The following is a 22182-nucleotide window of genomic DNA, read 5'->3' as shown; positions in this document are numbered from 1 at the left end:
AAGCAATCAGGTTCTGAGAACTCTTCATTGACCTACCCCAATAAATGCTAACCACACAGGTACTAATGTGAGACATCCGGTTGTTATTAATTAGTAATTTCAAAAGGTTAGGGTGCATGACTCACAACGAAAAAAAACAAACAGTGAAAATTCATGTTATTTATTCATTTGTTTGTTGAAAATCTGATGCCCTGCACTTCCAATGCATTTGCATCACTCATGGTGGCAGATGGTTATGTACGCACAGCATTTTGTGGGTGGTGTCACTGACGTCTCTTCTGGAGACTTCAATGCCTGAATTTGTGTGCGTATGTAATCAATGGTGACACATACATTATTGCTTTCTTTCCTGGATAATTTCCAGTACTGCTGGGATTATTATTATTATTATTTTAAAGAGTTGTTCTGTCTTAGATAGGACTCTGAAATAGGTAACTGCCTACATGGAATTGCTGTGGAAGAAATAAACAATTCATCATGGAAATGGAAAGGTTGACAAAGGGCAGGAAATAGAGAGAATGGTGTCTGTTTCTTCCCACAGAGCTATTTCCCCTGCTAAGGTAGGGCAGCAAGATCACCAGATTGGTTCTGCAGATTAACTCAGTTACAGCACAAGAGACCCAGCCAGGGTGGGAGGAATGCCATAATGAGAACCCACAGCAAAATGTTGCTTGGATTAAAAAGCTTAGTGCCCTATACAACACCTCACTCCTGATTCTCCCTTCCCTTCCCCTACCTGTCACCCTGTTTCTAACTTCCTCTTCTGCAATCCCTGCTGTGTCTTTCATTTTATACTTCTCTCCTTTCTCCCCTTTGTGTTCCACTGTTTATGCTGCCATTTCCCCTCCCTCCACCTCTGCTCCTGTCCATTCTCTCTCACTTGATCACTCTGTTCTCCTCTGCCCCCAGCCCCACCCTCACCATCTCTTGTTCTTGGTCCTTTTCATCCTACCTTCTCCTTACTCCTCTTTGCTGCCTCTGCTCTCACCCAACACCTCTGTTGCCTTCTCTCACTCACTCTGTCATAAATTGTCTTTCACTACCTCCTACCTCCTGCTTTCTCCTTATTTCCCCCTCCTCGCTGTCATCCTTTGGGTTTCTTCTTTTCTCCACTCCTTCTGCTTCTTGCTTCTGTTGTCCTTCTTCTGCCAGGAGCCTGTGTGATGGTTTTTGAAAGCTTGCCATGCAAACCCTGACCCTACAGATTATGAGACAGCCAAAGAGCACAGCAAGATTAACATATACTGCATGCTTGTGCAGTTGCATTCAAAACCTTGCGGGGGGGGGGGGGAGAGAAGTGCCCCATCTGTGTTTGTTTCTCAACCTCAACCCCACCCCATTTTTTTGTGTTTCTATATTCCTCAAGATTCACCAAGCATGCAGATATCTTTCTCTTGCTCTTTTGTCAACCCATCTTGGCTACAAAGCTTGTTGAGGCTGACCTCCCATCTCTCACACTTTGTTCTACAGCATTATTGTGTTGCCCCCTGTAGCATGGTGTCCAGTGCAGGTATCTGATGTGGTGGAGCGGCAATCACCCACCCCCAATGTGCTAGGGACTTGTACCATGTTTGGTCTCTGAAGCGTCACACCCATCCTGGGCTGTGGTGAAGTCACCGGGCATTGGCAGCCAATGGCTCTTGTCCACAGACTACCTTAGTGTTCATGTGCACAAAGCTGTTCAGAATTACTTGAGATATAAAATGAATGATTCTGCTTAGTAACTCATTGAGATTTTGGGGACTGTGGACTGTAGGAAATATTGTAATAGGGTTCCCACCCCCCTTGCTTAAGGGACAAAAGTTGAGATTACAAATACTTAAAACTTTATTGAGGGGGAATTTTCAGTGACAGTAACATCCCATTTTATGTGTAGAACAAAATAACTGATCATTTAGAAGTTATTTAGCAATATGGCGGTAAATCTGTTTGAGTAGTTTGGACTCCCCCCCCCCCCAAAAAAAGATATAACTATGATCCGGTTCAGCATCACTTGTTGAAATGAATCAAGTATTCCTCAGTTTCATGAAGCATCCTGGTATTTTGGTTTTGACTGATTCGTGGTTATCTGTAAGCCACAGGTTGGCAACTCAGTTCCAAATCATCAGAGTTCCTTCCTTTCTTCCTGTTTGTTTCCTCCTTGCTTTTCTCTCTCTTTGTATAGTTTTAGAGCAATTGAAAGTGATAGTATTTTATTTGATAAAAATAACTTGATTTTTTAAATTTAAAGCTCCTGGTTGTTTGGCTTAGAGTAAATAAGTTTTCCCCTAGTCATGCAGTTGGTAGGCTACTGTCCTGTGTGTTTGTAGCATACTAAAGTCAGAACAGAAATACTTCCTCTTGCTTTCCAAAAAAAAGGTGCATTGCACTTTAAGTGCATTGCACCTCTGTGCACCTATTTGAAAGTCACCCAATCAAACTAAATGAGGCTTACTTTTCAGTAAACCTGGGTAAGACTGTGAATTCTAACATGAGATGCACATTGTGAAAATTGAAGTAGGGTGGTCTCTTTCCATTTAGTTCATGAGAACACATAGAGTAATGATCCATAAGAAAATGGCTTAAATATACTTCAGAGCCTTAAACTATTAAGTTTTAGCAGCAGGAACTTATTGGCTTATAGTTGGGAAGGCGGTGAGCAAGAAAGAACTCTGCCATTGCTATAGATTGTTCATCATTTATAAAAGCAAACCGTCCAAAGCATGTGCTTGCAGTGTAAATTTTGATTACCCCATCTGCTTCTGAGCAGAGTTTAACCAGCAATTCCCATAATGCAACAATTATGACTCCCCCCTCCCTTTCTGGGTCACCCACGTAAAGCTGTCCATGTGATTCCCCACCCCCATCCCTGGCAGGCTCTTGAATTGACTGTGATGCATAAAGGGGTCGATCGACAAAGCGGTTGCCTGGGTGGAAAGACACATACACAAATGAATCAAGAGCACAAAGATTTCATGTTTGCTTCCCACACTCAAGACTTTGAGAAATATTCATTTTTCTGTCGCCACCTTTGGGGTTCTGCACTGAAGGGGACAGGTAGGCGTTTTCAAATAGCAATAATTTGTGCTTCTATGGCCTTTTGCATCTGCACCCAGGGAGCACTGCATATGTGAATCACAAGCAGGCTTTTCTTTTTCCTCCCCTCCCCCTTTCTATCCTTTAAAATATCTGAGCTATGCCCGATAGTTGTGGAGGTGGGGAGAGAATAAGGAAGCACGCTGAGTCCTCTTCTTCTGCTATTACTATCTTTCATCCAGTACAATGTCATCATAAGGTCAAGAGTGACAGCAAGAGGCTACCCTGCAGTAGGCTGCATGCTGACAGTGCCATGCAGAATCAATAGAGTAAGGGAGAGGCCAGGTGATGGAGAAGTTCACTCAGCAGAATCAGGGCTAGGGGCAAAAGGTGCTATGGCAGTGAAGAACAGATGGACGAGATATGGGGAAGCTGAATTGGATATTTAAATGTTACTTACCTTCTGTTCCACCTTCCAGCCTCAGCAATGCTCATATACCGTACTCTGTCCAACCGTTGATCAGTTTTTAGAGTCTGTTTCTGACACTGGGAATTCAAGATATGATTAGCAACTAGTCTACTAGGAGTGGAGTTGCACTGCTGGCCCCATCTCATTCATTGGGCACATTATTGGCCCAATGACCAAAAACCTATGTTTTTATATTGCAAACTGCCCTGTGATCTTTGGATGATGAGCAGTAGAATGAATGAATGAATGAATGAATGTTGTGGATGCCTGAAATGAAGAAGCCTATGGCTGAGCAGCATTCAGACTTCAACAAAATTTGTAAGACTTTTTAGGAATGCTTGGTACAAAGAGTTAGTTATAATGTAAGAGATTGCATGGATTTGCCGGCCCCCGTGCCCCCAACACCTCTGAATTGATTTTCAAGAAAGGATTCATTCTGTTTGCTCCTTAATGTTGTGACATGGTCTTCTTGTTACCATTGTCATGGCACCCTCTTCTGCCAGACACTTGTGTTGGGTTGCAAATAATCCACTATCACCTGTCCCTGGCCACTAAATTAGACCTGGCTTTGAACATATCTTCCATTTTGAAGTTATATTTAGTGTACAAACCTACATGAACTTTGGAAGGTTTTTTTGTAGAGCATGAAAATAGCCTAGTCATATTGTCTGACAGTCTTGGAATGTATGTGTGCCTTTTACAGGAGAATGCATCTTGTAACAATTTCAGAATTTGTGGGATACAGTACACCATATTCACACTTGGTTACGTTTTTGCGCTCGTTTGATATTTTGTGTTAATTTATAGGCAAGATTAATGTGTGGTGTGTATGTAAATGGTAAAGGAATCCTATCTTTTCAAGATGCAGGAGCTGCTGAAAGATCTTCAGGTCGCTTCTAACCCTGTGATTATGCATGGCTTTAATCAAATTAATAAGACATTTATGTTTGACTAGTACAAATCATATGGTGTGCATTATTAGTGCTCTTCCACATCATCCAAAAGAGATGTTTGAAAGGTTGCCAGAGGACATCCTTCCCAAACTTCTCAACACACCCACAAGTTATTATAACCAGGTCAGTTTTAAAAGCAAAAACAACTTTCATACTTAATGTTGAATTAGGGGATAAACAGTGTGTTTTGAGAATAGCTAACTCTTAATATAGAGACAGCGAAATCTGAATTTCTGTTTTGAATTTGGGACTGTAGTTTGACAAAGCACCCTTAGAAACACTGTTTTATGTAAGAGCTTCACACTGTAATCACTGAAAGATGCTCAAGACACAACTCTTATAGGCATCTGGTTCTCTTATTTATGATTTGCTGCTTCTCAACCACACAATTGATATACACCTTCATTCTTGTAACCTTAAGCTACAGTTTAGCATTGCATTTAAACACAACCATAGAAGAGACTGAAGATAGCCAAACAGCTTTTTTAAAAGCATAATATTGAAATAGAGGAGTTGAATGTCCTTAGCCAGCTAATCGGTTTGTCAGCCCATCGCTGCCTTGTAGTTTAGGCAGTGTGAAAAAAATCATTTTCCAATCAATACCTTCATAAGATGTCTTTGTAGTGCAGACACCATAGCTTTCAGCTAAACCTCATGTTAGTGAACTATTTGCTATTGCAGCTAATTGCTTATGCAATGTCTGTAAATCACAAGATGCTTCTGATGTACATGTGATCTCGCTGTAGGCAGAATGGCTGAATCTTCCAAAGCATAAGGGAAGCCCAGTTACTGACATAAAAGTTGGCAGCCCATGCAAGTTGCAGAGGTGGTACAAAGTCTCTGTTCAGAATGACTGTGTGGTGCTAAATTGCAGGAAATAAACCATGTTGCAAACCTATAAAGCTTCACTGGAAAGTCAGACAGGCAAGGGGAGGGGAAAAGAGAGAGAGAGAGAGAGAGACAGACAGAAACATTTTCAGTTTTGCCTTCAACCGCAAAGAGGCTGCAGCCAGCAAAGGAGCAGAATGTTAAAGTGGATGAGTTCGAGGCAACCAAAACAGATCAAGAAGAGAGTGAGTATGACCTGAACCCCTCCCTTTCCTCTTACATCACATTAGGTCAAGGGGATAATAATAGTATAATCATGATCAGCTAGTAAAATTAACTATTCAAACCCAAGTCTGTAAAGGTACAAACAGTGTTCCAATTCAATTTCTAATTAGGAGGAGTGTTCTCCCCTTTTGAAGAAGCCAGATTTTATTTTGCTACTTGAATTAACAATTTAGGATGTAAATGTGTTGTAAGAATTTATAGAGTGGGACTGGTATTTGTGTAAATATGGTGGACAATCATTTGTGTAAATGCAGAAAAACAGCTCCATGTTATAGGGACACGGTCACTAACATAGTTACCATTCAGTCAAGATTTCTAGCAAATGGGTGAAGAACTTGAAAAAATCAGAATAGACTTGTGGCAGAATAAACTTGCAAGCATTTTAAGTAGGTGTAAAGTTGAAATGGAAAGTGTAAATACTGTGATGTTGTGTTTTGTCAGCTTATTAGAGGCTACCTAAGTGTTTAAGCGAGGACCTAAAAAATAATTTTCCATTTCTCTAGAATAAGCAGCTCCAGTCCACAGATTCCTTTTTAATATACTTATTTGCTGTCAGAGAGAGTATCAAGGAAGTGCTTCCTCAGACCACCCATAAAAGGGGATAATGGGTGTGGTGAAATGTTGCAGACATTCCCTCCCTGCTGCTGAGCAAACTGCCCTGCTGGGGTTATTTGCAGTCCAGCATGTCTTTCATAAATGGGAGCACTTGTGGAAAGTTAACTAAAGGAGGAACGGTGTATGATCATGTAGTTAAAGGCTTCTTTTTTGTATTTTTTTGTACTTTATTTTCGATACTCTTGTTGTTTTAAGTGCCCATTTAATATATGTCTTTCATGCTGTCCCTAAACATTGGTGACATGGAAATGAGTACATTGTACTGATATCAATGACAATTATCTAATGGTTTGAGAGTAGGGGAAAACATAGCTAATGTTGATTCCCAGCTAGCTCTGTCCATTTCGAACTAGCTATGTGCATATGCCTGTTTTGGGTGAGTTTCATGTTTACACTGGCATTTTACAAGCCAAACCCTGCACAGTAGTGCATGCACATGAACAAACTGGCCCAGGATGCCTATATACTAGAAGCTAGTGTGTGTACCCTTTTCCCCTCAACAGCTCCACACTGACACTGTAGGTTTTTTTATTGCTCACTCATTCATGCATAGAGCCTGTGGGTGCATTCAGACATGAGGATTATTGTGTTAGTTTTCCTGGTTATAATGCTAGTGCTTCTGTTCCAGTTTCTAACACTCAGCACCTCCACATGACACTAAATTCCATTCGTAGCAGAAGGTGTGGTGTGACACAACAGCTCACATTATTCAACATGTTTCCACCCCCACCTTTTATGTGCGTGTGAGCTTCTGTTCCCCATGCTCCCCCCATGAAATTTTATGCTGGAACACCATCCCAAATCTTATCTCACAATTTTCCAGGTTAATTGGTTAGCCACCTGATTTTTTTTCTGGAAACCATTAACATGGAAATGTTAGCATTAAACTTCCACTAGAGTCCACTAGATTTACAGAAGGGGCTTTTATATTGTGTGAAAGATTGAAAATTATCAGGTAAGGAAACATTGGGGAAACAGAGTAAAGTGCTGTCTGAACACACCCTGCCTTACCTCTAGCCCGTTAAATAATATTTAGGATTTGGCCACTGCTTATATAAGGCTGTTACACAAAAATAAAATATTGTTTTGGAAATATTTTTTGTAACTTACTTTCCTCTTTCATTTTCTTCATTTTGACGCTTGCTTATAAAGTCCTTAAGGCAAGCAGGGCACTTAATAAATAACTTCAGGCATATATCCCCTGGTTAAGGAATGAGTTACTCTGGCAAATCATTTACCGTATTTTTCGCCCTATAAGACGCACTTTTTCCCCTCCAAAAATGAAGGGGAAATGTGTGTGCGTCTTATGGGGCGAATGCAGGCTTTCGCTGAAGCCTGGAGAGCAAGAGGGGTCGGTGCGCACCAACCCCTCTCGCTCTCCAGGCTTCAGGAGAGCCGCAACGCCAGCCCCACAAGGTCGGGGGACAGCAGGGAGGCGGAACGCCGCCATCCCGCTGTCTCCCTATGTGGTTTAGAGGCTGACGGCGGGGAGATGCGTGCTTCTCCCCGCCGCCAGCCCCGCGAGCTCCGGGGACAGCGAGGAGGCGCGGCGCGTCTTCCCCCTGTCCCCGGACCTGACGTGAAGGCTGGCGGCGGGGAGAAGAGCGCTTCTCCCCGCTGCCTGCCCGCAAGCTCCGGGGACAGGGGGGAGGCGCGGCGCGTCTTCCCCCTGTCCCCGGACCTGTTCTGCATGCAGGCGGTGGGGAGAAGAGCGCTTCTCCCCGCTGCCTGCCCGCAAGCTCCGGGGACAGCTGGGAGGCGCGGCGCGTCTCCCCGCTGTCCCCGGACCTGTTCTGCATGCAGGCGGTGGGGAGAAGAGCGCTTCTCCCCGCTGCCTGCCCGCAAGCTCCGGGGACAGCTGGGAGGCGCGGCGCGTCTTCCCCCTGTCCCCGGACCTGTTCTGCATGCAGGCGGTGGGGAGAAGAGCGCTTCTCCCCGCTGCCTGCCCGCAAGCTCCGGGGACAGCTGGGAGGCGCGGCGCGTCTCCCCGCTGTCCCCGGACCTGTTCTGCATGCAGGCGGTGGGGAGAAGAGCGCTTGTCCCCGCTGCCTGCCCGCAAGCTCCGGGGACAGCTGGGAGGCGCGGCGCGTCTCCCCGCTGTCCCCGGACCTGTTCTGCATGCAGGCGGTGGGGAGAAGAGCGCTTCTCCCCGCTGCCTGCCTGCAAGCTCCGGGGACAGCTGGGAGGCGCGGCGCGTCTCCCCGCTGTCCCCGGACCTGTTCTGCATGCAGGCGGTGGGGAGAAGAGCGCTTCTCCCCGCTGCCTGCCCGCAAGCTCCGGGGACAGCTGGGAGGCGCGGCGCGTCTCCCCGCTGTCCCCGGACCTGTTCTGCATGCAGGCGGTGGGGAGAAGAGCGCTTCTCCCCGCTGCCTGCCTGCAAGCTCCGGGGACAGCTGGGAGGCGCGGCGCGTCTCCCCGCTGTCCCCGGACCTGTTCTGCATGCAGGCGGTGGGGAGAAGAGCGCTTCTCCCCGCTGCCTGCCCGCAAGCTCCGGGGACAGCTGGGAGGCGCGGCGCGTCTCCCCGCTGTCCCCGGACCTGTTCTGCATGCAGGCGGTGGGGAGAAGAGCGCTTCTCCCCGCTGCCTGCCTGCAAGCTCCGGGGACAGCTGGGAGGCGCGGCGCGTCTCCCCGCTGTCCCCGGACCTGTTCTGCATGCAGGCGGTGGGGAGAAGAGCGCTTCTCCCCGCTGCCTGCCTGCAAGCTCCGGGGACAGCTGGGAGGCGCGGCGCGTCTCCCCGCTGTCCCCGGACCTGTTCTGCATGCAGGCGGTGGGGAGAAGAGCGCTTCTCCCCGCTGCCTGCCCCGCAAGCTCCGGGGACAGGGGGGAGGCGCGGCGCGTCTTCCCCCTGTCCCCGGACCTGACGTGAAGGCTGGCGGCGGGGAGAAGAGCGCTTCTCCCCGCTGCCTGCCCCGCAAGCTCCGGGGACAGCTGGGAGGCGCGGCGCGTCTTCCCCCTGTCCCCGGACCTGACGTGAAGGCTGGCGGCGGGGAGAAGAGCGCTTCTCCCCGCTGCCTGCCCGCAAGCTCCGGGGACAGCTGGGAGGCGCGGCGCGTCTCCCCGCTGTCCCCGGACCTGTTCTGCATGCAGGCGGTGGGGAGAAGAGCGCTTCTCCCCGCTCCTGGCCCCACAAGCGCCTGAGGGGGAAATAAAATTTTTTTTCTTTATTTCCCCCCCAAAAAACATGGTGCGTCCTATGGGCCGGAGCGTCCTATGGGGCGAAAAATACGGTACATCTGCTAAAACAGGGATATTATTGATAGGAAGTGACAGGTGAAAACACTAGGAAATGTAATTTACAATATATATTATTTGCATGCTCTCCACTACAAATTTGATCAAAGTGCTAACAATATTAACTTTGTAGTGACACACTGTTGCCTTAATCTTTTATCAAACAATTTTATAATTCTGTAACAGTAACAGATACCATTATTAAACAATTCCGCAAATCTCTCTTAAGACGCTAAAGAGAAACTATTGTTTATTTGAAGATTCAAGGTTATCCCGAGAATATTATCGCAGGCCATGCAACTTTGTGTGAAAGCTTGGCTGATGAAAAGAATGGTTCAGATCATGCATTGAACCAATTTTTAACAAAGGTTTTACTCAGTGATCCCTTCTGGGGTTTTGGTTTTGGAACCTCTCCACTGTTTGAAGCATTTACAAGGTTTCTAGATGGGTGAGAAAACAAGCTGTGTGTCTAGCTTTAATTAAAGATTATTTCATTGAAGAGTGACTCAGTGATCTCTTAGGGTAGGCTGCGAGGTGTGGAGCTAGGGAAAGGGAGAAGAAAGAAGAGGCAACTAGGCTAGCAAGCCATTCTAATTGTACATTCTAATTGAACATTCATATAAGTTTGGTAGGATTCATTAGCACTTGCTTCAGGTCAGATACGTTCACTGCTTTGTATGCTTCAGAGACACCATGACTCTGAGGAGGTTTTCATATCAAAAGGGTCTCTTTCAGGCCACACAGAATCTAATAATAACTCATACGGCAAGAAGTGGCAGTGCATCTAGGATTCTGCCTTCAGATCCCAGGGAGATGGACAATATTCTCATGACTTTGGCTTTTTATTTCCCTCCTGTCTGTAAGATGCATGTTCTTGTTACAATCGTTTTAGAAATAACGGATGTGATCGTTTCATTGTTACTTGTGCCTCAGTAAGAGCAGACATAGCATAGTGGTTATGGTACTAAAATGAAAGTACTAGCAAGTATCTAGTTCAATCCTTATCTCTGTTAATGAGCTCACTAGGTAGCATTAGTCTGTAAGCATATATACACCTACCTTCAAGGAAATCTTATTGAACTCAGTGGAGCTTATTCCTGAGTAGACATATATGCTATCATTACTCTAGTACTATGGAAATACTTAAATATGATAGGTTTTATGATCCATTACCGAGATGTATTAGAATCAAAATAGTCTCAACAATTAAAAGGTCTGCCCTTAAAACTAGCAGCCCTAATATTACTTGACAAGTAAACATGATAGATATAGAGAAAAAGCATGTATATTTTACATATTATAAATAATATTTCCCCATGGGGAATTTATTTATTTGAGGAATTTATTCAGCACAGTGGACCACTGGGGAAGCTTATCAAACAGTATACAATGAGGAAGGCTTTTTTTGTAATATATAAAATATACAAGCTTTTTACTCTTCCACACACCAACATCCTTTGATACAACCAGAGCATTGGTAAAGTACTAGTGCATAATATTCCAAAATCTTTGAGTCTAAGGAAGATTATTTCCTATCCGAAGCACCCTCTAAAAAAAAAAAAAAGCCCACCCAACCTTCCATTGGGGGAAAAGGGTGGGGGTGGAGGGTCACAATCCTGTATTCTGTGGAAACAGAATTCTGAAATTTGATCTAGAAAGGCAAATTCTTCTATTCTTTCCTAGATGTGGCACAGGGCTTTTTAGCTTGTTTTCCAGTGTCTTATGAACGGGCCATTTATTTCATAGCAGATTATTAAAGGGAGCCGATCAGAGGGTGAATAATATGTAACTAGGCTATCACCACTCCCTAAGCAAGCACATGATATTCACTGTCCTAAGCTTTAAAGCATACAGCTTGGACAGATAGTAGATCCTGGAATGGAATGGAATCCATTCTCAAATTTTACTTTTATGCTTATCATTCTTCTATATAATATGGGCTTTTTCACATGCTCCCCCATGAGTTACTATGACGACTGCCAGAACATAAAATAACAGCTTTCAGACAATATGGGCACTGCCTTACAAAGTGTTTCTGGCTCATAAGAGCTGAAGTGATTGAAGTGCTAAATTATTCATTGTTGTTCAAAGAGATTACCCACAGATTAATGAACTTTGAAAATTCTGGTCTAGAATAGACGCCACAGAGAAGCACGGAGAAAATTTCCAAAAATGGTGGTAATCAAATAAAAATGTGTGCAGTAGATGTATTTGCTGTGTTAGCGATGCTGCTACATGCTGAGTCTGGAGGTGTTGATGTACAAACCCACTGTAATAGCCGTGTGTGTGTGTGTACATGTGTTCGTGTGTTTATATATTTTTATATACAGTGGAAAGCAATGCAGTGTGTAAAAGATTTCTTAATTATGCTCATTTTGAACATAATTAAACTGACAAATCTCCCCTTGATTCAGAGTTGTTCTCTTGGACATATTGTTCAGGGAATTTTGCTTTGTGAAGCAGGGGACATTCTCTGCTGAGGGTTGCTCTTCATGATAATTTTGACACAGAAGTGTGTTTGTCAAGATAAGGAGATGCAGACAAAACTCTTTTTTACAAGCTGGGTCACTATCCGTCATTTTGTTTTATGAATATACTGCAACTTGTGAGAAGAGTGTGGAGAGACCAGACATACGTACAAGTTGTTCAAATAGTTCCAGAGTTCTAAAAGTCACTCCAAGGACTTGAACACACTTCAATACAGGTTTGATTATTGATGCTATCCTTAGTTCTGGTCCTGTATAATTATTTGGAGACAATAATGTGCATATGGTGATTAAAAGAGAGGTGTATTATTTAGTGACCATCAGAAGAAATCTGCACTGGTCATGGGGTCAGCAGGGATATTGCTTCCTCATCAATGAACCATAATAGACAACTGAGAAAGTATATCTATTAATATGTTATATCCTGTACAAAGCTGTCAAAGTTGCATCTGCCTTATACATATATTAAATCAACTTCCTGTTACCAAATTAGAAGCAACGTGTATAGAAGGGGGGGAAACATGATTTATTAAAAGTATGATGTTCTGGAAACCATATGCAGAGCATTAACGATATGTATGTGCCTATGCAACCTGTTGGAAATCTGGTTCCAATTGACCTACTCAGCCATACAACAAATGATTTGTATTGACTTTCATCATTAGAACAAAAAATGACATGTATTTACTAATAATAGAAGTTGCCAAGTCTTACCTTCTATCGTTGGTTGCTGGTAAAGTAAAGTTACTGCTGTTTATTTTGAGGAGGAAAGACTTTGGTTGCTCCTGAATTATTTTGCTGGCCTAATCACTCATTTACCGTATATTTTGTGACAGAGTGTTTTGTTTTTAGTCTTAGAAATTCAAAGAATAATAATTGAATTAGTTGTATGCAGCTGAATGCTTGACTGATTCACAACAGCACTGTGTAGTTTAGAAGAATATTCTAAATAGACATACAGTGGTACCTTGGTTCTCAAACGCCTTGGTACTCAAACAACTTGGAACCCAAACACTGCGAACCCGGAAGTAAGTGTTCCAGTTTGCGAACTTTTTCGGAAGCCACACATGCTCATTTTTGAGTGCCACGCTTCCGTTTTGAGTGCCACACTTCCATTTTGAGTGTTACACTGATGTCTGCCTGTTTTTGCTTTTTATTTTGCGTTTTTGTTTTTGCGGCTCTTTTTTGTTTTGTTTTTGTGACTGTGTGGAACCCAGTTCAGCTACTGATTGATTGATTGTGTGACTGCAGTACATTGTTTATTGCTTTCATTTTATGGATCAATGGTCTCGTAAAGATGGTCTAGTAAAATTCATGTTAAATTGCTGCTTTATGGGTTGTTTTTGGAAGTCTGGAACTGGTTAATCCATTTTGCATTACTTTCTATGGGAAAGTGCACCTTGGTTTTGGAACATTTTAGTTTTGGAACGTACTTCTGGAACAGATAAAGTTTGAGAACCAAGGTACCACTGTACTAAAATGCAGAGCTCTTTTACTATATATGGGATCAAGTTTCATTCTTTCTGTCCCTTCCCAGCTTCTTGCCCTTGGCCTCAACTTCCTGGAGCCTGCCCCATCCCCAGTAAAAATATTTCAGAGGGCAGGGCTTCAAAGATCAATGTGGACTTTTTGAACAAGGCTTGCACTGATCAATTCCAGAATGAGGAGCCCTCGCATGGCAAGAGTGGTATCATTGCCAGACACTCCAGTGTGTACTATACAGTGGTACCTCTGGATACGAACGGGATCCGTTCCGGAGCCCCGTTCACACCCTGAAGCAAATGCAACCCGCGCCTGCGGGTCATGATTCGCCGTTTCCGCGCATGCACGTGACATCATTTTGACCATCTGCGCATGCACGAGCGGTGAAACCCGGAAGTAACGCGTTCTGTTACTTCCGGGTCACCGCAGAGCACAACCTGAAAGCGCTCAATCTGAAGCAACTTCAACCTGAGGTATGACTGTACTGTTCTACTTAGTGGTGTCTACAGGCTCAGTCCCATTTCCTTAACCTTGAAAGGTTACCTTATGGCATCAAGCTAATAATTGTCTTAAGCATCTGTTCACACACAAAAATAAGAAAAGAAGTGATGTACAGTATATGCATTGTCAACTGGGATAACTTTTCTACCCCACCTGCAGACCAGTAATGTGTTAACAGAGCTACAAGTGCTATGGGAATTTCTTCTGTACCCAGAGCCCTGCTTCTAGCATTCTTTTATTAGAGGATTGCAACTGTGATGGGATGGAATATGAAAGCTACTCAGATTCCTGCTGTTCCACTGCAACTTATCATGCCTTGGACCTGGTGTTTACCTCTATGGATGTTGGTGATCTGACACTAACTAAAAGCAAAACGAAAGAAGTGCCATGGTCAGATCACTTCCTGGTGCAACTGGACTTCTCTGCGACCCATCCCCTCTGCAGGGAGGTGGGACCAATTTGGATGGTCCGCCCCTGCCACTTAATGGATCCAAATGGTTTCCAGAGAGTGGTAGGAGATGCTTTATCCCATGTTGATGGCCTTTCAGCTGATTCCCTGGTGGCCTGCTGGAATGTGGAGTTAACCAGGGCTATTGACTATTTGGCTCCGAAGCGCCCTCTCCGATTGCATGGAGCCCGGACAGCCCCATGGTTTTCCACGGATCTGAGGGCAATGAAACAATCGTTGAGACGGCTAGAGCGCTGGTGGCAGATAACTCATTCCGAATCTGACCAGACACAGGTTAGAGCTCAACATACGGGCCACATGTTCTCCTGCAATCATTTTGCAGATAAAATTGCTCAGATTCGGGAAGAAGTAGACTCCACCGTGGGAGCAGGGCCGGGGTGGGAGAGTGCTAGAGACCTGTCTAGTCAAGTTGCGTGGGATCAATTCCATTCTGTTACCTCCGAGGATGTGGACAGGCTGCTTGGATGAGTGAAGCCAACCACCTGTCTCCTGGATCCTTGCCCATCCTGGCTTATAAAAGCTAGCCGGGAAGGACTGGGCGATGGGCTTCGTGGGGTGGTGAATGCTTCCCTCTGTGAGGGAGCCTTCCCAGACCCGCTGAAAGAGGCGGTTATTAAACCGCTTCTTAAAAAACCATCTTTAGATGCGGCCACGATGGCCAACTATCGCCCAGTCTCAAATCTTCCATTCTTGGGCAAGGTGATTGAGCGAGTGGTTGCTGAACAACTCCAGGCACGCCTGGAAGAAGCGGACCATTTGGATCCCTTCCAGTCGGGATTCAGGCGTCATCATGGGACTGAAACTGCCTTGGTCGCACTGGTTGATGATCTCCGGCGGGCTAGGGACAAAGTTGAGAGCTGTTTCCTAGTTCTGCTGGATCTCTCAGTGGCGTTTGATACCATCGACCATAACATCCTTCTGGACCGTCTTGAGGGGCTGGGAGCTGGGGGCACTGTCATACAGTGGTTCCGCTCCTTCCTCCTGGGCCGTGTTCAGAAAGTGGTGGGGGGGGATGAGTGTTCAGACCCCTGGGCTCTCACTTGTGGGGTGCCTCAGGATTCTGTCCTCTCCCCCATGCTTTTCAACATTTACATGCAGCCGCTGGGAGAGATCATCAGGAGGTTTGGGCTGGGTGTTCATCAGTATGCAGATGATACCCAGCTCTACCTCTCTTTTAAATCAGAACCAGTGAAGGCGGTGAAGGTCCTGTGTGAGTGTCTGGAGGCCGTTGGAGGATGGATGGCGGCTAACAGATTGAGGTTGAATCCTGACAAGACAGAAGTACTGTTTTTGGGGGACAGGAGATGGGCAGGTGTGGAGGATTCCCTGGTCCTGAATGGGGTAACTGTGCCCCTGAAGGACCAGGTGCGCAGCCTGGGAGTCATTTTGGACTCACAGCTGTCCATGGAGGCACAGGTCAAATCTGTGTCCAGGGCAGCTGTTTACCAGCTCCATCTGGTACGTAGGCTGAGACCCTATCTGCCTGCGGACTGTCTCGCCAGAGTGGTACATGCTCTGGTTATCTCCCGCTTGGACTACTGCAATGCGCTCTATGTGGGGCTACCTTTGAAGGTGACTCGGAAACTACAACTAATCCAGAATGCGGCAGCTAGACTGGTGTCTGGGGGCGGCCGCCGAGACCATATAACACCAGTCTTGAAAGACCTACATTGGCTCCCAGTACGTTTCCGAGCACAATTCAAAGTGTTGGTGCTGACCTCTAAAGCCCTAAATGGCCTCGGTCCAGTATACCTGAAGGAGCGTCTCCACCGCCATCATTCTGCCCGGACGCTGAGGTCCAGCGCCGAAGGCCTTCTGGCGGTTCCCTCATTGCAAGAAGCAAAGCTACAGGGAACCAGGCAGAGGGCCTTCTCGGTAGTGGCGCCCGCCCTGTGGAACGCCCTCCGATGAGATGTCAAAGTGATAAACAACTACCTGACATTCAGAAGACATCTTAAGGCAGCCCTGTTCAGGGAAGTTTTTAACGTGTGATATTTTAGTGTATTTTTGGTTTCTATGGAAGCCGCCCAGAGTGGCTGTGGAGGCCCATTGGACTATAGAACATAAATTACTTTACCTTGAAACACCCTGATACGTATGGAAAGCTGTGTCATTCCATAATCCATGTGAAATCTCCTCCCAATCATGCAAAGTTCAGACATCTGCTAGTTATTATGAGCTCTGTCTGCTAGAGATGATAATTCATAGCCTTCAGTGTGTTTGTGTGTGTGTAGAAGTGGAGGGATATACTTCAAAGTGTTAATAGAATTGTGTGCTTACAAGGTTTGTCGTTTCCTGTGTTACTGATTTCCTTTGTTAATGCAGATATAGCCAACAGCTTTTGAAACTACATTGTGTTATGGGTCATAAAGGTGTGGTCACAGTAGAAGCAGAACAGAAAGCTGTGGGAAGAGCTCAACAAATAGCTTTGTTTTACTTTTTCCAAGCACATGAAGACATAAGTTAAATTTCAGCTATGCATCCATCAAACCTAATAGGTGGGTGTTACCCATGAAAATGTTGGAAAAGAGAGGTAGTCTTGAGGCATCGTCAGAATTGAAGGGGACAGATCAGCTTTCAAATTTGTCATGGAAACATCTTGTCAACCCAGTAACAATGACGTCAAGTTGATAAGACAAGTGTTAGTTTGTTCAGAACACACCTGTTCAACAGCAGGAGGGCAAGGTACAGTGGGTTTCACATTTTTGGTGCACTGCTATGATTGTGTCTCGGTGATCAGTTTTATTTCTCTCCATTGTGGCTTGGATCACTGTACTGAGATAAAAAAGCAGTTCATAGAAGACTTTGATGGGGGAAATCTTTTCTTTTGAAGTTAGTGATATTAATATATGCAGTCTGCAGTGAATTTTCCTTCTGCTTTATTTTTACCCTCTTTGCATGTGAGCAAAAGCTTTTAATTTCTGTAGCCAATGCAAGATTATAGCAGATGTTAGCAGATGGTCATTGCAGCAGGGTCATAATAATTCCATCAGAACTGCAACTTGATAAGAATAATTTTTTTCTTCATATTATTTGTTTTGTGTTTTAGATTTTTATCTAAAAACAGTAGTCAACTTATATAGATTTAATAATGAGTGAAAGGTTGTCTCTGAAGGTACAAGGAGTTGATGTGGGGTTTTTTTGCATAATTTGCACAAATAATGGAAAAGTAGCTTGATCATATGAGTATATAATAATAGTTTTAAATACTACATGTTGTAATGTAGTAAGTAAACTGCATGAATAGAAATGGGAGATTACTATAATACAGTATACATGAGGTGGAAAAAGGTATGCCTCTTGATGATACAAAGCATGAATGGATATAAGATTTGGAAAGAGAAGTGTTGAAAGGTATTGAAATTATTTTAGCCTGAGAGCTAAATTAAGACAGCAGGTGTGAGATGGCATTACTATTAATGGGTTAACATCAAGTGGAAGCAGTACCAACCAGGACTCTCCTTGGTCAGTAACTAGAATGGTATCATACTGCTATTGATGATTTACCAAATATCAGGAAATGGTCAGCCATAAGGTAGGTGGTAATTATCTACTAGCTTAGCAAGTGGTGACTGTTTTTTCATATGTAATACTGTGTGGATATTGTCATTGTGTGGTTTAGTCACTGCACAATGTGGGTGGCGCTGTGGTGTAAACCACTGAGCCTAGGGCTTGCCGATCAGAAGGTCGGCGGTTTGAATCCCTGCGATGGGGTGAGCTCCTGTTGTTCAGTCTCAGCTCCTGCCAACCTGGCAGTTCAAAAGCACGTCAAAGTGCAAGTAGATAAATAGGTACTGCTCTGGCAGGAAGGTAAACAGCATTTCTGTGTGCTGCTCTGGTTTCGCCAGAAGCAGCTTAGTCATGCTGGCCACATGACCCGGAAAAACTGCGGACAGAAGTCGGCTCCCTCAGCCAGTAAAGCGAGATGAGCGCCGCAACCCCAGAGTCATTCGCAACTGGACTTAACTGTCAGGGGTCCTTTACCTTTTTTAGTTTAGTCACTAGGTGGCACTAGACTTAGCAGTAACTGGGTGGCCTCAGGAGTTACCTCTTGCTGTTCTTGTTGGAGAGAGAGATTAAGGTATGTGGCTGGTGTGTCCTATAAGCCTCCCATGACAGTAACCATCACTCACTAGTACTACACAGTTATACTTGGTATGTACATTTAAAATTTATCTGCTATTGCTAACAAAAAGTTATTAAGACAGTTAAGTCTATTGCATTGATAATATGAATAATTTAAAAATAGTGGTGTGAATTTTTAGATTTCTGAAGAAAGCCAAGAAAGGCAATGGTGATACACACACACACACACACACACACACACACAGTGTAGTCCGGGAAAGCAAAATCATGGGGTGTGTTAGCAAAATAATTGGTTGTTCAAATTTCACAGGTGTTGTCTGTCTTTGAGAATGAGACCTTTATTTTGTCAAAGATAAAAAAACCCTTCATTTGCATATAAAAGCTGATGGTCATTGTATAGAAATTTGGGGGGTCCTGGTTGATCCTTGATTTGTCAAGGATCTGGGAATCTATTCACATCCTTTGCTGACCCTTTTCTTCCTGTAGTGACTTTCCACGATGCTTTCTTTGATAAAGGCATTATAACTCATCCCCTAGTGTATTACCTAGAAATAACTTCCAGTAAAATCAGTGGGATGTACTTCCACTTAATGTGCTTAGCATTTACAGAAATTAAGGTTATAGTCCTATACATACTTGCTTTCGAGCTGAACTCAATGTGACTTACTCCTGAACAGACATGCATAGGATTGCAACGGGAATAGTGCTGAAGGATAGAGAGGGAAACCAGTTTATTTCAAATGAACATTTTAGAAGTGATAGCTGAGAACAGGATAGGGAACCTGTGGCCCTCCAGATGTCATTGGCTCCAGCTCATATCAGCCCCCACTAGCATGGGTGATTGGGATGATTGAAGATTGTGGTGGTCACAAGTTCCACATCCTTTGCCTAGAATAATGAAGTAATTACGTGCTAGTTTTGCTGTGCACAATTTGAACACGCCATTGTGAATCACTAATAACAGTAATCAAGACCATTATTAGGATAGGACTGCTGGCATACTGCTTTGGATTTGGGGGTGCAGAAAAATACTGGTAGGGTTTTCTCCCTCCTTGCCCTGGCGACTATTGTTGTTGTTGTTGTAGTAGTAGTAGTAGTAGCAGTAGCAGTAGTAGTAATATCCTGCCCATCTGACTGGGTTGCCCCAGCCACTCATTATTATTTTCCAATTTACACACCACATTAATAAAATTTGAGTATATTAATGGGGATTCATGCTGTCCACAACTTTGCCTATTCATTAGCATTCCTTTTCTATGAAGCTTTCCCCATTCCAAATCAACTAAGGTGGGGGAGGAGAGTGGGGTAGTGGATACTCAGGAATTTTTGAAATGTTTTAAATCATGAGTTTCATAAGAATAAGTGCACACATAGAGTGAGGTGTCTGCATTCAACACCTTCTAAACAGTGAATATTAACAGGTGTATCCTTAACCTGAAATTATTTAGATTACTTTTCTGCAATGCAACACCTGTGAGATTCCATTTAAATGGGGGGGGGTGCAACTGTTTGCCCTCAAAACTCCAGTATTGCTCCCCCCCCATAAAAATAAGAAATCTCTGGTGTTGCTAAATCCCTCTATATTTCTCTCCTGTCCCTGCATATGTTTGTCAGTGAAGTCAGCTCAAGTCTTCTCTGTAGGATCAGTCCAGTGAACCATTAAGTGAAATTTATTCCAATCTTCCCTTGAGTCAAAGCTGAATGTTGAATTTACAGTAACTGTGCCTGAAGACAGTCAATAAAAATGAAAAAAGCAACAGTAAGAGTCTTAAATGAAGAACAACCTAAAAAAATGGCAAAGATTGAAAGAAGCCTCTCTAGAAAGGGGCAAAAGGGAGTGTGACTTCAAGAGCCATCTGGTTTATACATAGTTTGAATAATCCCTTCCAATTAAGATTAAAACCATTTTCATATAAAACATCTGTTCTCTGATTTCAGCATTTAGAAGAAGAAAACACCAGGGAATAATTTGAACCCTTCCATCAGGATTTTATTTTATGCATTCAGAACTGATATTTGGTTTCTTAAGGTGATGCTGCCAAGTATGTTCAACAATGCTTATTATCTTAGCGGTATCAAACAAATAAGGTTTTTATTTCTATGTATTTTTCACCTTGGTGGGGTGGGATATTTACAGCTATCATTGTGAACTGGGCTGCCAGTGGGGAAAAACCCTAATCCAATAACTTATTTTATATACAGATGAACAGAAACAGAGGTTTATCACAGCAAAGCCCCATGCAAAACTGAACTATTCAGCAGGGCAAAGAGTGTTTTATTCTAAATACAGACCACAGACCATATTTTAAGATTACTAACCCAAGCATAATGTGGCAAATATTTGATGAACCCACCACCACTATTGTCATATTTGGATGGTCATTGAATTGAATTGCCTGTCCCTGCTCTTTTTTTCTTTCTTTTGTAAGAAATTTGTGTGCTTGTTTACAAAAAAAAAGGAGGAGGAAAGATATTTTTTTACCTACCTCTTCTTTCTGCCATCCAGCAAATGGTAAAATGCTTGTTAGTGTTTCTGCTTTGCATTCACAAAAATGTGCCATGGAAACTTAAATACCTATTTGTCTGGCAGCAAAACATTATACTGCAAGGTAATGATTCACCCAGCGTTAGGCTGCTAGGGAACAACCCGAAGTTCCTTGGGAGGGTGGCTGAGGGGCTGCTGCAGAGTTTCTGCTTCACCAACAGAAACTGAGTGAAGAAGGTATCTGCTGGAGACTTCCATGGTGCAGCAGTAAAAGGTTCTGCAGCCTGTGATGCTCTAACAATAGTAGGAAAACAAAAAGGGCATGTCAGGGGTGAATCAGAGACCTTTGATCCACTGGATCAAAATCCCTCCTGTTCCTCTGACATGCCCCCAAGAAGGGAGAAATACTATGCTGGCAGTTTTATTTTCTCATGCACTGGAACCAAGGGAGGGGATTCTAAGAACCAAACAGAGATGAAAAGGGTGGAAGAGATACCACGTCACTGACGGGCCCAGCAGGGCTTTGCCTACTGTCAGGCCCGAGTCAGGTCTGGGCAGGCAGCAACAGGATCTCTGACAGCTCCAATGGGGCTGTGTTGGCTGAAGTGTTGTCCTCTGCAGGCAGCTACAGGAGATATCATCTCTGCTGGGAGCTAGAGCTAACTGAAGCCTTGTACAGGCTGACAAGACATGGAGTATGGTAGGTCCTTGGAGCAGCTGGCTGGCTGTTTAAAGGCTCTTCACTATTTTGTAGTCTTTTGACTTCTATGATGTTGCGAGACAGGTTCTTCTAGGGACTCATCCTCTGAGTCAGAGCTCTGTCTTCCAGATAGGAAGGCCCTCAATAAGGCACTTGTAGTTCTCCCAAGGAAGCAGTCTGAACACCTTCCTCATCAGAGCCCTCCATGGTGTACTGCAAGGTCATAGGTCATGACAGGCTTAGAAAGTGGTGCTTCCTCTGTTATGGAATCTCTCCCCCCCCCCCAAGATTGCTCTGTCCATAGTTTTAATTAGGAGCAGTGACTAAGTGATTAAGGGCCAGCTGAGACAATCTGGAAATGCTATGTGCCAAATAAGGCAGTGGGGACACACCTGTAAGTCTATTACTACATGAGTGTCATGGCTGTTCACCAGTAATGCCATGTTTTGGTAGTTAATCAGTTAAAACCTTTTGATAAATTGAAAAGGTGTTTCCAATTAATCAGGGAGCAGATTTTAACTCTTTCAACAATTATTTTATGTGATAATCCATTTTTTTCTGTCTGACTTGCTACT

At 44.0% G+C, this 22182-nt stretch overlaps 1 protein-coding gene and 1 long non-coding RNA gene across 21 annotated transcripts in view; one reads left to right on the top strand and one right to left on the bottom strand.

Moving 5' to 3' along the window:
* KALRN (kalirin RhoGEF kinase) overlaps positions 1-22182 on the top strand; it is a 492139-nt gene that overhangs the window by 377536 nt on the left and 92421 nt on the right. The gene's annotated exons all lie outside the window — the stretch shown is intronic.
* On the bottom strand, positions 905-20972 carry LOC310665333. Its single transcript, XR_014505405.1, has 3 exons — positions 20909-20972; positions 3476-3561; positions 905-1198 (listed from the first exon to the last, which is right to left on the bottom strand). It is a non-coding gene; the product is annotated as an uncharacterized lncRNA (long non-coding RNA).

The sequence above is a fragment of the Podarcis tiliguerta genome (genome assembly GCF_965153285.1).
Source record: "Podarcis tiliguerta genome assembly, chromosome: 1".
NCBI classification, from domain to species: Eukaryota; Metazoa; Chordata; class Lepidosauria; order Squamata; family Lacertidae; genus Podarcis; species Podarcis tiliguerta.
The sequence above is the reverse complement of the archived record's forward strand: the minus strand, read 5'-3'. Positions and strand labels throughout refer to the sequence as shown.